The sequence below is a fragment of the Thalia democratica genome, chromosome 9 (assembly GCF_965202585.1).
Source record: "Thalia democratica chromosome 9, ktThaDemo2.hap1.1, whole genome shotgun sequence".
Classification (NCBI taxonomy): domain Eukaryota; kingdom Metazoa; phylum Chordata; class Thaliacea; order Salpida; family Salpidae; genus Thalia; species Thalia democratica.
In genome coordinates, this window is record NC_139173.1 from 22,046,987 (window position 1) to 22,063,674 (window position 16,688).

Genomic DNA, 16,688 nt, shown 5'->3' on the forward strand with positions numbered 1-16,688 from the left:
CAAGTTATGCCTATGTTCATTGTATCTTGTTTTGAAGTTTTTTGCGGTGGATCCGATATAATGCAGTTCTTTATCATTATATGTGACAGTAGCTTTATATATAAACTTTTGGAAAGGAATTTACTTTACATTGGGCACGAGATTTTAGTTCTAAAATTGCAAGTTGTTTCATTTTCCTTCTGGTAGTACTTTCTTCTATGACTTTGAGATTTTAATTTTCGATTTCAGATTTGATGTTAGGCATACATGCAAAGCTTATTTTGATTATATTTCTGTCTAGAATTTTATTAAATGGTCAGTTTTTAGTGAAGTGTTTGTCTAATAACTTTAGAAATTCTTTACCTACGTTGATTTTTAATGTTGAGCTAAAAGGATTTGTAACATTTCTATACATTTGTTTCGCACAAGTTATTTACAAGCTAAAAAAGCACTGTCTAACCCGGTCTGCCGGTCGTACACGAAGATAATTTATATTCATGAATAATAAACATCAGGGATTGACAAAAAATTAATTCTAAGTAGTTAATAAATGATTGTTTAAAACTACCTTTTCTTTGATCTTTTAAAACTAAGTTTCGATATCAGAATTAAATAAGCGTAACACTTTACTAATTCCTTCAATTTTCAAGAGTTATTCCGTTTAAGTTATTCAAAACAATTTCATTTGTAGTAATTTCAACTTTTTCCATCAAGCTAACAATGTCTTCCTTACTTTTAGAAATAGTACTTTTAAAAAAGTTAGTCTCATTTACAGGCTCTTTGTTTTCACTTTCCAATTCCTTAATTTTTTTCACCAGCTTCTTTTTTGTTTTTTTCAGCTCTCTAACCTTGCAGTCTTTCCTTGTCTTTTTATTCTCATATTTCTTAAATTTCTTCTTCACCTCATTTTTTTCACGATGAAGCTTAACTATAATTTTTTCCTTTCTTTGGTTTTCTATTTTTTTCTTTTATGAGGTTCGCCTATGGATTTAAAATTTAGTTTTTATATTAATGTTTCTTAAAATAGTTTAGGTGAGTCAATATTTTGGATCTTTTTGTAAAGATAAGTTGTCAAGTATATCAAATAATAAAAGTTATGTATAAAGAGCTATAGGAGTAAAAAAATACTTATTTTTATCAAAACTACAATCTTGTTATACCATAAAAACAAAAACTTAAGTTCTAAATAAACATTTATGAAATATACTGCTCACTAAAGTATTCTAGCTTCACAAAATTTTCTAATAAAATAAACAATTGTTAAGAACCTCAACCTTGAATCTATAAAGTTAAAAGGGCAGAAAACTTTACTAAAACACATTAACTTATATGTGATACTACTATAATTTAGAAAAAACTAATTTATCTATATGTCTTTGATTATCACGATAAACTTCAAAAAACTGTTTGAATAATTCTTTAAAAACTTTGAGCTTTAGTCATTTAGGTATCTTTTTTTTGTAGTAATGAGTTTTGACAGCATAAGAACAAATTTTACTAACCTCGAGAACTTTAATTCTGTTCTCAAATTCACGACTATCGGTACTGAGATTCATTTTTGTCAAGTATAATTTTTGAATTCAAATGTTTTGCTGATCCAAGCAGTAAAATAAGTTTGTATGTCAAATTTAATTCGAAAAAGTTTAAATTGATTAAAACAAGAAACGTCATAAATAAAAACTCTACTTTTTTGGTTGTCAAATAAACAAAATTAACACAATTTTGTGTATTTTTTAAATAAAAAAGAATAATAACAAGATATGTCATTTGTTTTTATTAAACTAATTAAATTTAAAGTGAAATATTTGCAATTTGTAGTTATTAACTGCTTTAACTGTAGTATAAGTCGAATGTAAACTTTTTTTTTGTTGATCCAGATAGACAGGCTTGGAGACTGGATATTTATCATTCAACTAGTCCTAAAACAACTGCTTAATATTCTTACTTAATATTAAAAAAATGTATACTTTAAAAGTATGATAAAAGTTTTAATAGTTCTTTAACTTGTCTGAGTTTTGCAATAAAATGAAAACAAAGTTGAGTCAGAAAAAATTTAATTAAATTTGAAAAAAAACTCAACTAAAAAATAGGCGCACACAACATATACCTCTCACACAATTTCCATAGAAAAAACTTGCTAAAAGATATCTGACAAAATACTATGGAAAATATTTCAACTCTAATATGTAATACTAAGCTTTTTCAACTGTTTTTTAGTTGGAACTATATTTAAAAATAAAAAAATAATGTTCCAAAAAATAGTTTTATTTCAGCTGAAGACATCAATAAAAACAATTTTAACTGAAAGAGCTTCGAGTAACAGCTTAGTCAGAGTCCAATACCTGATGCAAATCAATATAGTTTCCTAATATTTTGTTTCAACAAATTTAAATGGTAATGTTATCTGATTGATTGTATTTGCAGATGATCTTAAAGAATCACTTCACTAAGTGTATATATAATCTTTTACAAAATATATTTGTCATTTTAAAAATTTTATTTACTATTCCCCAACATAAAATAGTTTAAAGTAGGTTAAAAAAAAAATTCATTAGTATCATTAGTTTAATGTAAAGATTACCAGTTAAAAACTTGCATAGGTAGTTTTTAAAAGAACGAATATAAGTTTTTTCTATGGAAATTGTGTGAGAGGTATATGTTGTGTGCGCCTATTTTTTAGTTGAGTTTTTTTTTCAAATTTAATTAAATTTTTTCTGACTCAACTTTGTTTTCATTTTATTGCAAAACTCAGACAAGTTAAAGAACTATTAAAACTTTTATCATACTTTTAAAGTATACATTTTTTTAATATTTAGTAAGAATATTAAGCAGTTGTTTTAGGATTAGTTGAATGATAAATATCCAGTCTCCAAGCCTGTATATCTGGATCAACAAATCCATTTTTAACAAAGTTATACATTCGACTTATACTACAGTTAAATCAGTTAAGTAAGTAACTCCGAACCATTTTTAACAGAAGAAAAATAATGTTAGTAACTTATTAACTAACCTTTTTACTCCGACTAAACTAACGTTAACTAAATTCAACCCTAATATTATGTTTAGGTTTATTAGCAGTCTTTTTGATTTTTATAGTTTAAAGACAGGCTAAAAAGACTTTACTTAATACTAATTTGTATAACTATTTCTAATAAAAAATGTGAATTATAGTTGATCTTTTTTCATTCATAAACTCTTTGACAGTTAATGGAAGCAGACTTTGTAAATTAAATAATCACAAATTAGTTATTTTTCTTTTAAGAAAATTAACTACTAGTTTATTACTTGTTTCAACTATTTATCAATTATTTTAGTCAAATTTAAAAAAAAAAAAAATGTTTCATTAGTATATCTTATGATTTAGTAATAGAATATCTTTATCAAAGATATAACCATTGAATTTACTTCAATATGATTTTACAGTTAACTAACCTAATAATGTTATATATTTCAAACTTTTTACGTTCTTCTTACGAGACTTTTTTCATAACTTTTTATATAAATATATTTTTTGAATTTTCTTTAGCTCTATGTATATTCTATGCAAAACAATGGAGTCCTTTAAAAATAAAGTAGAAGAGTTTTCAAAAAGTCACCCTAACTGTGACAAAAAAAGAAAATTTAGTACAGAGCTTTTGCAAAAAGAAAATGATGATTACAATTTTTTTTTGCGTTCATTCGGAAAACAAGATTAGCCAAAAATTAGACAGTTGTTCAGAATTTACCCTACCGAAAAAACGAAGTATTCAATTTACAAGATAAGTTCCTTTATCTAGATCAGGGGTCGGCAAACTGCGGCCCGCGGGCCAATTGCGGCCCGCGAAGGGTAAATCTGCGGCCCGCGAGCACGTTATTTTTTTGAATGGAATGCGGCCCGCGAAAGAAAATTTAGTGGCCCGCGAGCATGTAAAAGTGGCCCGCTGAGCAAAAATATATTTCAAGTTAAATTTTTTTCGGTAACTCGATTTAATTTGTTCAGTTTGGTTTTAAGTCTCTGTATAACATTTAAAAATAATTAAAAGAAGTTACTACTTTAATTTAAAAATGTGAAAAAGACAGATTAGCATTCTAACAGGATATTTTTCTGAGTTTCATAATAACTTCTATTTTACCAAGGCAAGTAATTATCTGAAAAAAGAGTGCTTGAATTTAATCAGTTAGTTATATTATACCTATTTATCAAATAAACTAAATGCAAATGTTTTCCATTTTGTACAAAAGAAATGCACAGTAATTAACTAAAGTGTCATTTCTTTATAGCTTAGATATTATTTCCAATATTTTTTATACCTAAGTTTCTTTTATATATTTTTTATTTGTAAATGTTATGTTTTAGTGTAAAAACTTTTAAAATAATATAGTAATAAGAAAAAAAGGTTTATTTAAGTTTTGTTTTGACACATTTTAAGTTTTTTTGAAGTTTTCTTTGCACTTAAACTAATTTATATTTACACCAACTTAAAAAAATGCTCATATTTTAAACCTTTTATTCGTAAAATACTTTAGTTAGTTTAAGTTTAGTTTATGCATAATTTTCTAAATTTGTTTTTTCTACATGTAATATCTAAATTTGTACAGACACAATTAAAACAATATATATGACATAAACTAATATAGTTTTTGTTAGGTATACATTTTCATTTTTCAAACATTGATTTTGTCAAACTAAGTTAACTTTTATGCTTTGCATATCAATACACACATTTGCTGTTTTTTTGAGCTACCTATTTAATATAAACTAGACTTAGGGATATTTTATAAACATTGACACACACTCAGACTATCACTATTTGAAGACTTCAAATCTCAGGCTAACTAAGTCATTTTATAAGTTTTTGGCTAGAATTGTGTTTTGTATACAAAAATATCAAGAATGTTTTTGTTAATTCAGGCTGGCTTTTTTGCTTAAAAGAGTGGCAAATTAAACTTATGATGTAAGTTTTGCTTAACCCAAAGTGTTAGTTTCAGTAATAATATATGTTATAATATATCAAGATCAAGCTTTGAACTTGAAAATTTATGCTTAAAAAATTTGGAAAAAACTTGTATTTGAGAATTTTTGAAAAAGCCTGAGTTTCAAACAATTTTTACATGTAAAGTAGTGAAATTTCGATTTGACACAAAAAATTTACTTTATTAAAAGATATACTAAAGTAGCTTAACAGTGTTTTTTAATATTGATATACTTTATAAGACACTTTTTAAACTTTAATTAAACTTTATACTAAAAATAATAGAAGGAATTGTACTTCTAAAAACTTATGGTGCATTGCACCTTTACTTGTAAAATTTCACCGATTGTTGTGCTTCGTGTTTGAACTAAACCAAGAAATTATACTAAAGTGTCAAAGTTAAAAAAACATCTCTAATAAAAATTCTCAGATGAGCAATAATTTTTCTATCAGTGCTCTCATCTTAACATATTGATTAAAGTCATAATTTGATTTATGCGACTTTATAACCTTAATGCATTTCATAAATAGGACTTTTTGTTGTCATTGAAGAAATAAACAAAAGTTTTTCATTACTGCCAACAAAAATTCTTTAAAAAAGTTTTCAATTATAAACGGTATCTCATTATTAATAATAAATTTTGCTACTTTATAACTTGCCTTAACAATTTTTTTCTGATAATTCTGTAGTTACTGAAGATAATCATGTGCTTTGTTGGAACTGACTTTGGTGATTTGTTTTTTTATCGTTTCTCGCAATAACTCCTAACTAACGTTTTTTTTTTGTTGCTCGTCTTTTGTTTTACAACTAATATTTTTAAATTCTTATTGCAGATAAAGGATGCTTAAAAAAAAAGAGGTTTTTCTTTTCGCTAATGACTCAATTAAGTTTTATACTTTTGTTAAAAATGTTTAAGAAAGTTAATTGTCCATTCCAGCTGACTTATATTTTTTTGGCATGTAATTTGTTTACTGTTAATAAGTTTCGTTATTTCTTTATGTTGTGAAATTTATTTTAACTAGGTTGCTACACAAACAGGCTACTTCAAAAGCTTGAAAACTCAGATGTGTGTGAAACTTTTATTTCAAACACTTTAAATAAATCTTAGAATTCCCAGAATATTTTTTATGACTGTAGTGTAGTTTACTAATTGTAGTTTTTTCTTGTTTTTTTACACTTTGTGTACTTTTTAATGATGATGATATTTTTACTAGGTACTTAAGCTTGATTTAGAACGATTTACTAACTTTTTAAACTTTTAATGAACTTAGGCTGGTTTGATACAACTCAGACATTTTTGCATTTTAAGTGACAACCATGTAAAAGACTAGTTACTAATAAGATATTTTATTTAAGTATTCGAGAATTAATTATGTTAAAGAATTTGTTCTAGCTTTCTATAATACAAACAGGTATTAATTTTATCAAATTAACTAATTACTAAATTTTTTAATGAATGTAAACTATTTAACACGCTAAAACTTTTTTTTGAAGTTAATATTCTTAGAAACATGAAAAAAGGGGTTGATAATATAACAAATATATAAAAATAACTAATAAATTGTCTTTCAAGTTTGGTTTTTACAGAGAGTTAAACTGTATGTAAAATTACAAAAGTATTAAATTTAACTTAGTAAGTGCTTATGAAAGTACATAGTTTACTAACACTTAAGTATATTAGTCAATGTAAATTTTATTCTAATTTTATTTAATTTAATTGAAATAGTCATTCTATGTATAGCTAAAAGTTATTTAAAATGATAAGGTGAATAAAAGTAAAACTTTTCTCTAAAACTAAAACTAAAACCAAAAGATTATTTAAATGTCACTAAAACTAAAACTGCGGCCCGCGAAGACTTTGTTAACTTGAATTTTGGCCCGCGACCATCAACTGCCTGCCGACCCCTGATCTAGATGGAGATGAAGCCGATAAAGAAAAAAACATCTTAACAAACGGTTATGCTAAAGCCAGAACTCATTTAAAACTTGAATAAGGAAAGCAATTTATCCAAGTGCTAATTACTATCAAGTTGATAACACAATAAAAGAGCTGTCCTTTGTATTTGCTGTTTGTTCAGTAGACAATTATCATGATCAATATTTAAAAAGCAAGGAAGTTATTAGAGACAGCAGGGGAAGTTTAACAAGAGACGGATTGTTTGATACTGAATATGCGAACGTTAGTGGTCATCATGATGTGATCCTGGCCTACTTAGTCATATTTAAACTTGAGTAAATGTTATGATAAGAAATATTTGTCTTGCTTGTTTTACATTTTATTTAGGGCTTTTACTTAAATGGCAAAAAGAAAACTCATTTGTTAAACATGAAACTTAGTAATTTGTTTGAATAGCTTAAAAATGAATTAATTTTTTTTTATCCATCTAATTTACAATGTGCCCTTATAAAAACTTTTTATTATTATAACTTAAATTCAAATATTTTTCTGTTAAAAGTTTCCTACCAAAATAGATACGTTGATAGTTATTAAATTTAAAAAATATTTTTGTTCTGTCTTTATAATCATAGTTAATTAATACCGTAGAAACTATAATTTTTTTGTTATTTATTACTGTCTAATAAACAAAATATAAATTATTCCTTATTTTTGTAATATCTTAAAAAATTTTTATCTAATTTTTAAATATATTTTGTTTTCAGCAATCTGTGCTTAAAATTGTATTAACCTTTGATTACAACAAACCGTAAAAATTATTTTTAGTTATAAAACAAAAAAAGAATTTTTTTAGATTAATTTATTTAAAAAACTTAAAAATTGAAGCTCAAAAAATATAGTAAAAATACCTAATGTATAAAAAGATCGTTTGGTCATCGACCTATACACCACTTATTTGATTAAGTTTTTTTGTGCTTCCCTGTATCACCACCGCATACCAGATTGATTTCGTTTTAAAAAACTTTACAGTCTGTTACAATAATTTAATCGATAAAAGATAAATTGAACAATTTGGAAAATAGTTGAAAATTTTTATGGTTTTTTAAACTTGAAAAATAAGTTTTAATTGTACGTAAAATGTTTTTAAGAGGCTCCATAACTATTATTTTGCTTAATATTGTGTTAAAGCTATTTATATACCGATGCCTATTGCTTTCTGTATTAAGTTGAAATTAAATTGTTATAGTTAATTTAGTTCAACAAAGGAATTCAGAGAACGAATTTGATGAACTACTTTGAAGTTAGCTGTGTTGGTGTGAAGTTTAAGTTTTATACAAAATAAATGTGGTTTTTGACTTGTGTTTACGTCTATCTTTTTTTGTTATGCATCACTTTATGTTGAAGCATGTTCAATAAAATGAGTAACTGTTTAAGAACTAAATTTTTGTTTTTTATTCTGCACATTAGTTAAGTAAACAAGTATTACAAGTCTTTTTTACAAAATCGAAAATTGAAATAAATAAAAACAGCACTTAAGGATGGTCGGCTGTAACTTTATAACGTTCTCACTGAGAACTTCTCAGTCATATATGCTTTACAAAGTATATTTAAACTTTCTTATATGGATTAAATATCTACAATATACTAGAATAATTGTTAATTTAGTTTTGTTAATTAGTAATAAGAAAGCTTAATGATAAAGTTTTATACTGTACCAGTATAAATAAGTGAAGAAACTTAACAATTTTTTTTCCAAATAGTTGAAAAACTTTCGATTTTAAAAATTAACATCAAATAAACTATTTTTTTTCTTTTAATAATTTTTTGTACTTAAGTCGGTTTAAACATAACCTATAAAGGAACAAAATATTTTTATAAATATGAAACTATGAATTTTAGATAAAATTTATATGACTTCTTGAGCTCTTAATGGAGCTATATTTTATTTTAAGCTAAAAGATTTAGTTTACTGGTTATTATTTTTGTTTTTCAAATTACTTAAACAAAAATAAAACCTTAGTTTTAAATATATTTCTATAATATTACCGTTTGTAAAAAAATAGTATTTTAATCATACACATCGACTACTTTTTGTATTAACTTTCAGCTCTAAAATATTAATTTTGTTGCAGACAAGAAAGAAAAAAAACATCAGAACGAAGGTTTAAATTAAACTCATAAATACCAGCAATAAAATGAATATATTAAAAAAAAGCTTGTAAATTAATTTTATTAAGTTCAAAAAATGCAAAAGTTTAAAAAAATCTTTGAAATGTCATTAAGGTGTCTTTTCTTGAAGAAGAGTATTAAGCATAAATACGTTTTAGCAATAACAACTTGCAGCTTTGAATACAATCATATTAAACTTTATAGTATTGTTTGTTTTATGTGTTTATTTTAGTTTTTTTATTACATCACGTAAAAGTTTAATTTAAGTACATAGATTTTATACTATATACATACGTGATGTATTATAGTTACTAAAATAAACACATACGACAAACATAGTATAAAATATAATATGATTGTATTCAAAGCTGCAAATTGTTATTGCTAAAACGTATTTATGCTTAAAACTCTTCTTCAAGAAAAGACACCTTAATGACAAATTAAAGATTTTTTTTAACTCTTGCATTTTATGAACTTAATAAAATTAAGTTACAAGCTTTTTTTTTAATATATATTCATTTTATTTCTGGTATTTATGAGTTTAAACCTTCGTTCTGGTGTCTTTTTAATACAATAGATGATTTTTTTAAATAATGAAAAACTATATAATAAGCATTATATTTTTGACGATTGTTTTTTATATAACCAAAAAAAAACAGCTAATGACAATTTATAACTTTAAACAAAACTGATTGGTATTAAACGACAATAAAAATCAAAAAGTTTCGTTCAAGGACCTGGAATACGCTAAAGCCTTCGATTAACGAGACGAGTTATACTAGAACAATTTAACGTCATGTCAAGGACTCGTTCTTTTTTATTGCAGTTTTTCAGGTTTTAGAGCACTGTAGCATAATCAATAGAACTAGCTTTAAAACATATAAATGATACGTGCTGCTTAAGGTATGTTTAAAATTTATTGTCATATGGTAAAGTGGCCCACGTTTTTACGTTCAAGAACTTTTTTTTAATTAAACAGAGATGATTTCGAAAAGGGGGGTTTTAAAAATTTATAAAATATGTTGCATCTAGCCTTAATACAACAAATACTATGTGTCAAATACACTCTTTCTTAAAATATAATCACTCAAATCTTTTGCAGTTATTTTCAGTAATGTTTGTTCATTTGATTCTGTTATAATCTCGAAAAAAAAATAATGATCTATTGCGTTAAATTTTATTTTAATTATGTGTTTTTTTATTTATATATGAACACTGGGTTTTGAACTTATAAGCTTCAATTCAGATAATTTAAAATCCTTAATTAGAACCTTTAGTTTATCAGGTTATTTATAATCAGAGTTTCCACACTTTAGTTTTTGGTCTTTCAGGATGGAATTTTTCTTAAAAGTGTAGCAACCAAGCAATTAACAGATTTTCACTATGAAATATATTTGTTACAGCTTATTGAATATATTTGGTTTAAGTAAGCATTGATTGAATGGACATGGTCAAAATCCACCCACGTTTGAAATTCGAGAACCGCTTACCAATCAAGGGTAAGGGTTAGGGATAACAGTGATAGTGAAAAATAAATAACAAATAAATAAAATAAAAATGTTAAATATACAAAACAAGTTTAAAAAAATAGAGAATTAAAAAAAAATTGGGTGAATTTTGGACGCGGGTGGATTTTGAAAGTATACCTGATTAACAAAGGTTAGCCAAAATCAGGTAACCATTTTATGTAGAATAGCCTGGATTACAAAAGCTTATGCAAACATATAGCAAAGAAACCTGATTCTTTTTGGCATAAATTAATTAAACTGGGTTGCCAAACATTCTGGAATCCTTGAACAACCTAGAATTTGATAAATTTTGTATATACCTAAGATTTTGAATGAAAATCAGTTAAAAACTGGAAAAGTCTTGAAGTTTAAACAATTTTATACATGTTAACTAAATAAATATCAGCAAATTAAATATTTTATTCAGAATTAAGTTTTGATGACAAAAAATTTTGACCTCTTCAAATAAAATAAAATATAGACTGTTTTTATTTTATTTTATATTTTTACCAGTTTATATTTTATTTTACTTGAAGAAGTCGCAATTTTTTGTCACTGAAACTTAGTTGTGAATAAAATATATAATTTGCACATACTTATTTAAATAAGCTCTTTACATTTCAGTAAATTGAGCAATCTTTTTTAGTTTAGACAAATAACTATACATGTTAACTAGTAACATTTTGAACAGATATAAAATATTTATCATATAAAAAAAGTATCATTAATTTATTTATTACACTTTTTAAGTAGACTTACAGTATTTTTCCAACTACGACTTATTGTTGTTTTACTATTAAACATTATTTTTTATATTAAATTTTATTTTATACTAGAATTGTACCAAAAAATTTATTCTTTGAAAACCTTAACAAAATTTAGAAAACCCTGAAAAAAACTTCAAAATACCTTGGGCAAAAATGATCAGAAAACCTAGAAATTTGAACAATTTTAGATGTAAACAATAAATTTTAGATTAGATATCAAACACTCTAAAAATTATATATAATTTAGAATTTTATTTATATAAAAAAAACATTTATAAAAAAGTATTACAGTATCTTTTTAGTATTTTAAATGCATTTTTAACCTTAAGTTTTGTTTTATACTAAAAAGAAACAAATGTTTTGTAATTTTTAAAAACCTGTAAAAAACATCAAAAAATCAAAAAAAAATTTTTAAACAACTAGAGGGCTTTCTGCTAGTTGAGTTGTGTCAGTCTAAATTTGTAATTTTTTGAGAATTATCCTTGGCTAAGTTTAATAAAACAAATGGAGATGAAAAATTTTGACCCACAAATATAATTAGGCTTGAGGCTGTAAAAGTTTTAGCCTAAATATATATAATGGCATAGGAAGAGGAAAAGATTTTTTACAAAAATTAACATTAGATTTCATTTATAAAAACTATAAGCCAGTTTTTAAAAAATATATAAATTTTATTTAGTTTTTTGATAATGTAGTTTTTGTACAAAGTTTACATAAAAACATTTAATTTTATTATTTCTTTCCTTTAAAATCTGAATTGTCAAGTGTTTTGAGCATTTTTTTTTCAAGTATTTTTCAAAATTTTTAGTAGGTAATTTGAATAATCTATCAGATACTTGATGTAGTTTAACAATGTCCTTCAAAGAAAGTTCTTTGAAGATCATTATAATGAATTGTAAGAAAGTAATTGTGTTTAAGATTTGAAATTGTCTCATAAGTTATGAGTTTTTTATTATAATTGGATACCAATTTGACTCACATGATATAGTATCTTCAAGAATTCTACTAGAAATTCATAATAAATTATTTAAAATAAACTACTGATTAAACTTGTGTGCATAGAAGATTTATTTTTTAATAATAAAGTACTTTTTTGAGGTTAAATTGTTTCTAGAGATACATGACATATTGAGTTTATTAAAAAGCATAAAAAATAGGTTTATATACAGAATAAGATGGAACATCCTATATGTAAATACAATTTTTAATCCAAGTCTTTTTGTACATTTAAATAATATTATATGCTCACATAAGTAAACAATGCAAACTGGTTAAAGAATATTGCACCAAAAATGGGTAAATGTTTATTTGAGCCATTTTAATAAAATTAGGTTAAAAGGCCATTGGGGGGTCCAACATCTTATTTTTACAAAAATTAACTTTGGCTTTTATACAAAAGCTTTAAATACAACCTACAAGCCAATTTTTGAGAATTCAAAAATATCATTTAACTTTTGAGATATTTTATTTTTTGTAAAAAGTTTCCAATACAAATGTATAAGACCGCAAATTTTTTAAGGTCAATTTTCTCGGAAATTGAAAAAATCACTAAAAATCTATCCCCTCCTTCATTTTTCAAGCAATCTTCTCCAATTTTTCAGGAAATACTCCTTATACTAAAAGGAAAAAAAGTTACTTGTGAATTTTAATAATTAGAAAAAAAATTATTTAAAAGAAAAATTAAATTTTTTTTTTTTTTCAAAAAAAAATAAATTTACATTTTTTTTTTATTCCAAAGTAAGGTTTTTTTTATTATTGTATAAAGATTAGATTGTGAAAGTTTGAAGAAGATTGCTTGAAAAATGTAGGAGGAGGATTTTAAATAAAATAATCTTTTTATGCTATTTTAGTTTTCCCTTCCCATAGGGAACTTTTTATGCGGCCAGACTTAGACTAGTCATATCTCAAAAAATAATTTGAATTTTTAAAAGGATAAAAAGAATTTTAAGTTTAGAAAAAACTCTATAAAATAAGATCAACTTGTAAAAAACATGCCTACCCCCCTATGGCCATAAACTAGTGCATAGTCACTGAAGCTTTTTTTTCATTCAGGCTAGTTTTTTGCCTCTAAGAATGGCAACCTTGAACCACTGTAATGCAACATTTAATAATATACACCAAGGTTAAGGACATGCAGGGATGTCTTTTCAGAGAAAGTTAAACATTTGCTTGTAAATAAAAGCTTAAAGTTTTAATATAAGTCCTGATCTATGGAATATGAAAATTCAACTAAGGCCATAAGGAGTAAACCACTTTTTGCAGCTTGATTTTGTAGACTTTTAACTAAGCTAAAAGTTGCTTTTACAGGTTATTTTTACTCTAACTATATTTTGTTTTAAAATTACTTAAAGTTATAAATTGCAATAGGTTTTTATGGGGGTGTAAAAATAAAATTGAATAAATCAGAATTGCCACTCATTGAGTAAAAAAAAATCCCTGAGTAAACTTTAATTGCCTTGCGTTAGCCTGAGTTTTTTTCAAATCTGTAAAAATTCATGTTGCTTCTAGTGCAAACTACTTATACCTTATGTCCTTTTTTTCTTCATAATTAAAAGGAAGGTTGTATGTGTATGGTTCTGCATCAGATGATAACCAAATTTATGAGAAATACTGTTTTTAAGATTAAATGTTAATGGCATAGGGGGGTAAACACCCTTTTTTGGTTTTTTATGTTATGTTATATAGTTTTTACTAAGGTACAAGATGCTTTTCACAGATTTAAGAAAATCAAAATAATTTTTGAGATATAGCAGGTCAAAGTCGGAGGCAACAATAGGAACCTTATGGGAGGCGCAAACTAAAACGGTAAATAACTAGAAATCACTAAAAATCTATATCCTCCTACGTTTTTTGAGATAACTACCTCAAATTTTTAGGAAATGTTTCTTGCAATATTTAGAAAATTCTGTCAGAACAGAATTTAAAAAAATTCAAAAATAAAAATTTTATAACAAAAAAACTAAAAAAAACTGTTTTTTTTTGTTTATTTTCTATATATAATTTTTATTTTTCATTTTTTTAAAAATTTCATCTGACAGAATTTTCTAAATATATCAAGGTCCTTTCCTAAAAATTTGAGGTAGTTATCTCAAAAAACGTAGGAGAAGATAGATTTTTAGTGAAATAGTCTTTTTCTGCCGTTTTAGTTTGCACCTCCCATAAGGAACCTATTGTTGCCTCCAACTTCAACCGGCTATATCTCAAAAATTATTTTGAATTTTTTAAATCTGTAAAAAGCTTTTTGTAGCTTAGCAAAAACTATATAAAATAAGATCAAAAACCAAAAAAGGGTGTTTACCTCCCCCCCCCCTATGCCCTTAAGAGTTTAAATTTATTGAGATTTAAAACAGTATATGTGGATAATTTTATCTAACCAAGTTAGTTAACTTTACATACAATAGAATATAGTTTGAATCTTTTTTTGACATTTTCATTTCTTAACTTTAATATTACCACATAAAGTACTCACTGGCCATAGGGGGGTCCGACACTTTTTTTTTACAAATATTAATTTCTTTTACATAAAAGCTTTAAGTACAAACTACAAGCCAGTTTTTATAGAATTCAAAAATATCATTTAACTTTTGAGATATTATAACTTTTATAAAAGTTTCTGATACAAATGTATTGACTGCAATTTTTTTTTCTAAATCACTAAAATCTATCTCCTTCTTCATTTTTCAAGCAATCTTCTTCAAATTTTCAGGAAATGTTCCTTATATTATTAGAAAAGATACACTACTTATGAATTTTAATAATTAAAAAAAATATAAATTTTATGATAAAAAAAATTATATATATATTATAGTATGACAATAAACTTTACAATAATATAAAAAAAAAATATTTAGAATTTATTTTAGTTTAAAGTAACGTTTTTTTGTTATTGTATAAAGATTAGAATGTGAAAGTTTGAAAAGATTGCTTAAAAAATTTAGGAGGAAATAGAATTAAATGAAGTGGTCTTTTTTTTGCTGTTTTAGGGAACCTGTTATGCGGCCCAAATTTGACCTTCCATATCTCAAAAAATATTTCAGATTTTTAAAACAATAAAAATCAACTTGAAGCTTAATAAAAACTCTATAAAACCTGTAAAATCAACCTGTAAAAAACATGACTTACCCTCCCCTTATGGCCTTAACTCAAATCATTATAAATTCTAATTTCAATTTTAAAACAAAAACTACAATGTTATTTCTAAGAATTGTGAAGAACTACCCTCAAAGCTAAAAAAATTCAATTAAGTATTTCAAAATAAATGAAAATTATTTTCTTCAACAAAACTTGGTTTATGCAATAACAAAATATTGAAACAGGATAAACTAAGTCTCATTCTAGATCTCCAAAAAAATCTTCCCTGAGATTTTTATAAAAAGTCAAAACTGCCCTGAATCATCCTGCAAACAAAAAATAAAAACATAATATCCTGAGTTACTCTGAGACTTTCTAGAATTTCAAAATATCCTGGGTTTCCCTGAGTACCCTGAGTTAAATAGATTTTTTCAATCTATCTAATCCTTATTGTTTATTTAAAAATGAATTTAATATACAACTTTAATTAAACTACAAGTAGTTCTGAATATTTCAAGGTATATTTACTGAAAAATTTAGGTATTTATCTCAAAAAACTAAGAAGAAGATATATGTTTTGTGTATTTTTATTCAAAGTATATTGTACTGCCTGACTATAACCAGCTGTATCTCATTTTGAGTATTTCATTTAAATGTTTTTAAATATTCAAAAAGCAACTTGTGGCTTAGTTAAAACTCTGCAAAATATAAAATTTATCAATTTGTATAATAAGTTATTTACCCCTTTATAGCATTATTTTTTTTATATAGTCAGCCTTGTTTAAAATTTTCCATAAAAACTTATACACCATAGTTTTTCATTATGTTTTTAGAAAAATATAAAAATTTTTGTTTTAAGTATTTAAAAATTTCTCTGGCAATTTTTTTTTGTAGATGTTTGGAGGTATTTTTTTATTAAGTAATTTTTTTGCCATTTTTGTTTGAATCTTATTTTTCAAAAGAAACTTATTTTAGTCTCAGTTTTTGATCGCTTGTATCTCAAAAAAAATATTTAAGTTTAAAAAATCTGTAGAAGTAAACGAGTTTAGTAATTTATGTAATAAATCTAATGAACCTCACTTGTGTTCCTAATTCAGTTAGGGTTATAAAATTTAGTATATGATCAAAACAGTAAAATAACAATAAAGTTGGTAAGTCATGAAAACAGGGAAGCAAAAAAGCAGGACTGTCATAAACTTACACCCAACAAGTTAATTTGTAAAACTTAAGGCAGCCCAAGTTTTTCCTATTGAGACTTTTTGAAATACTCAAGTTGATTTGATTATTTAGCAGATATCAGGTTAGGTTTTATAAAATCTAATCAATTTCTTTATTTATTTATTT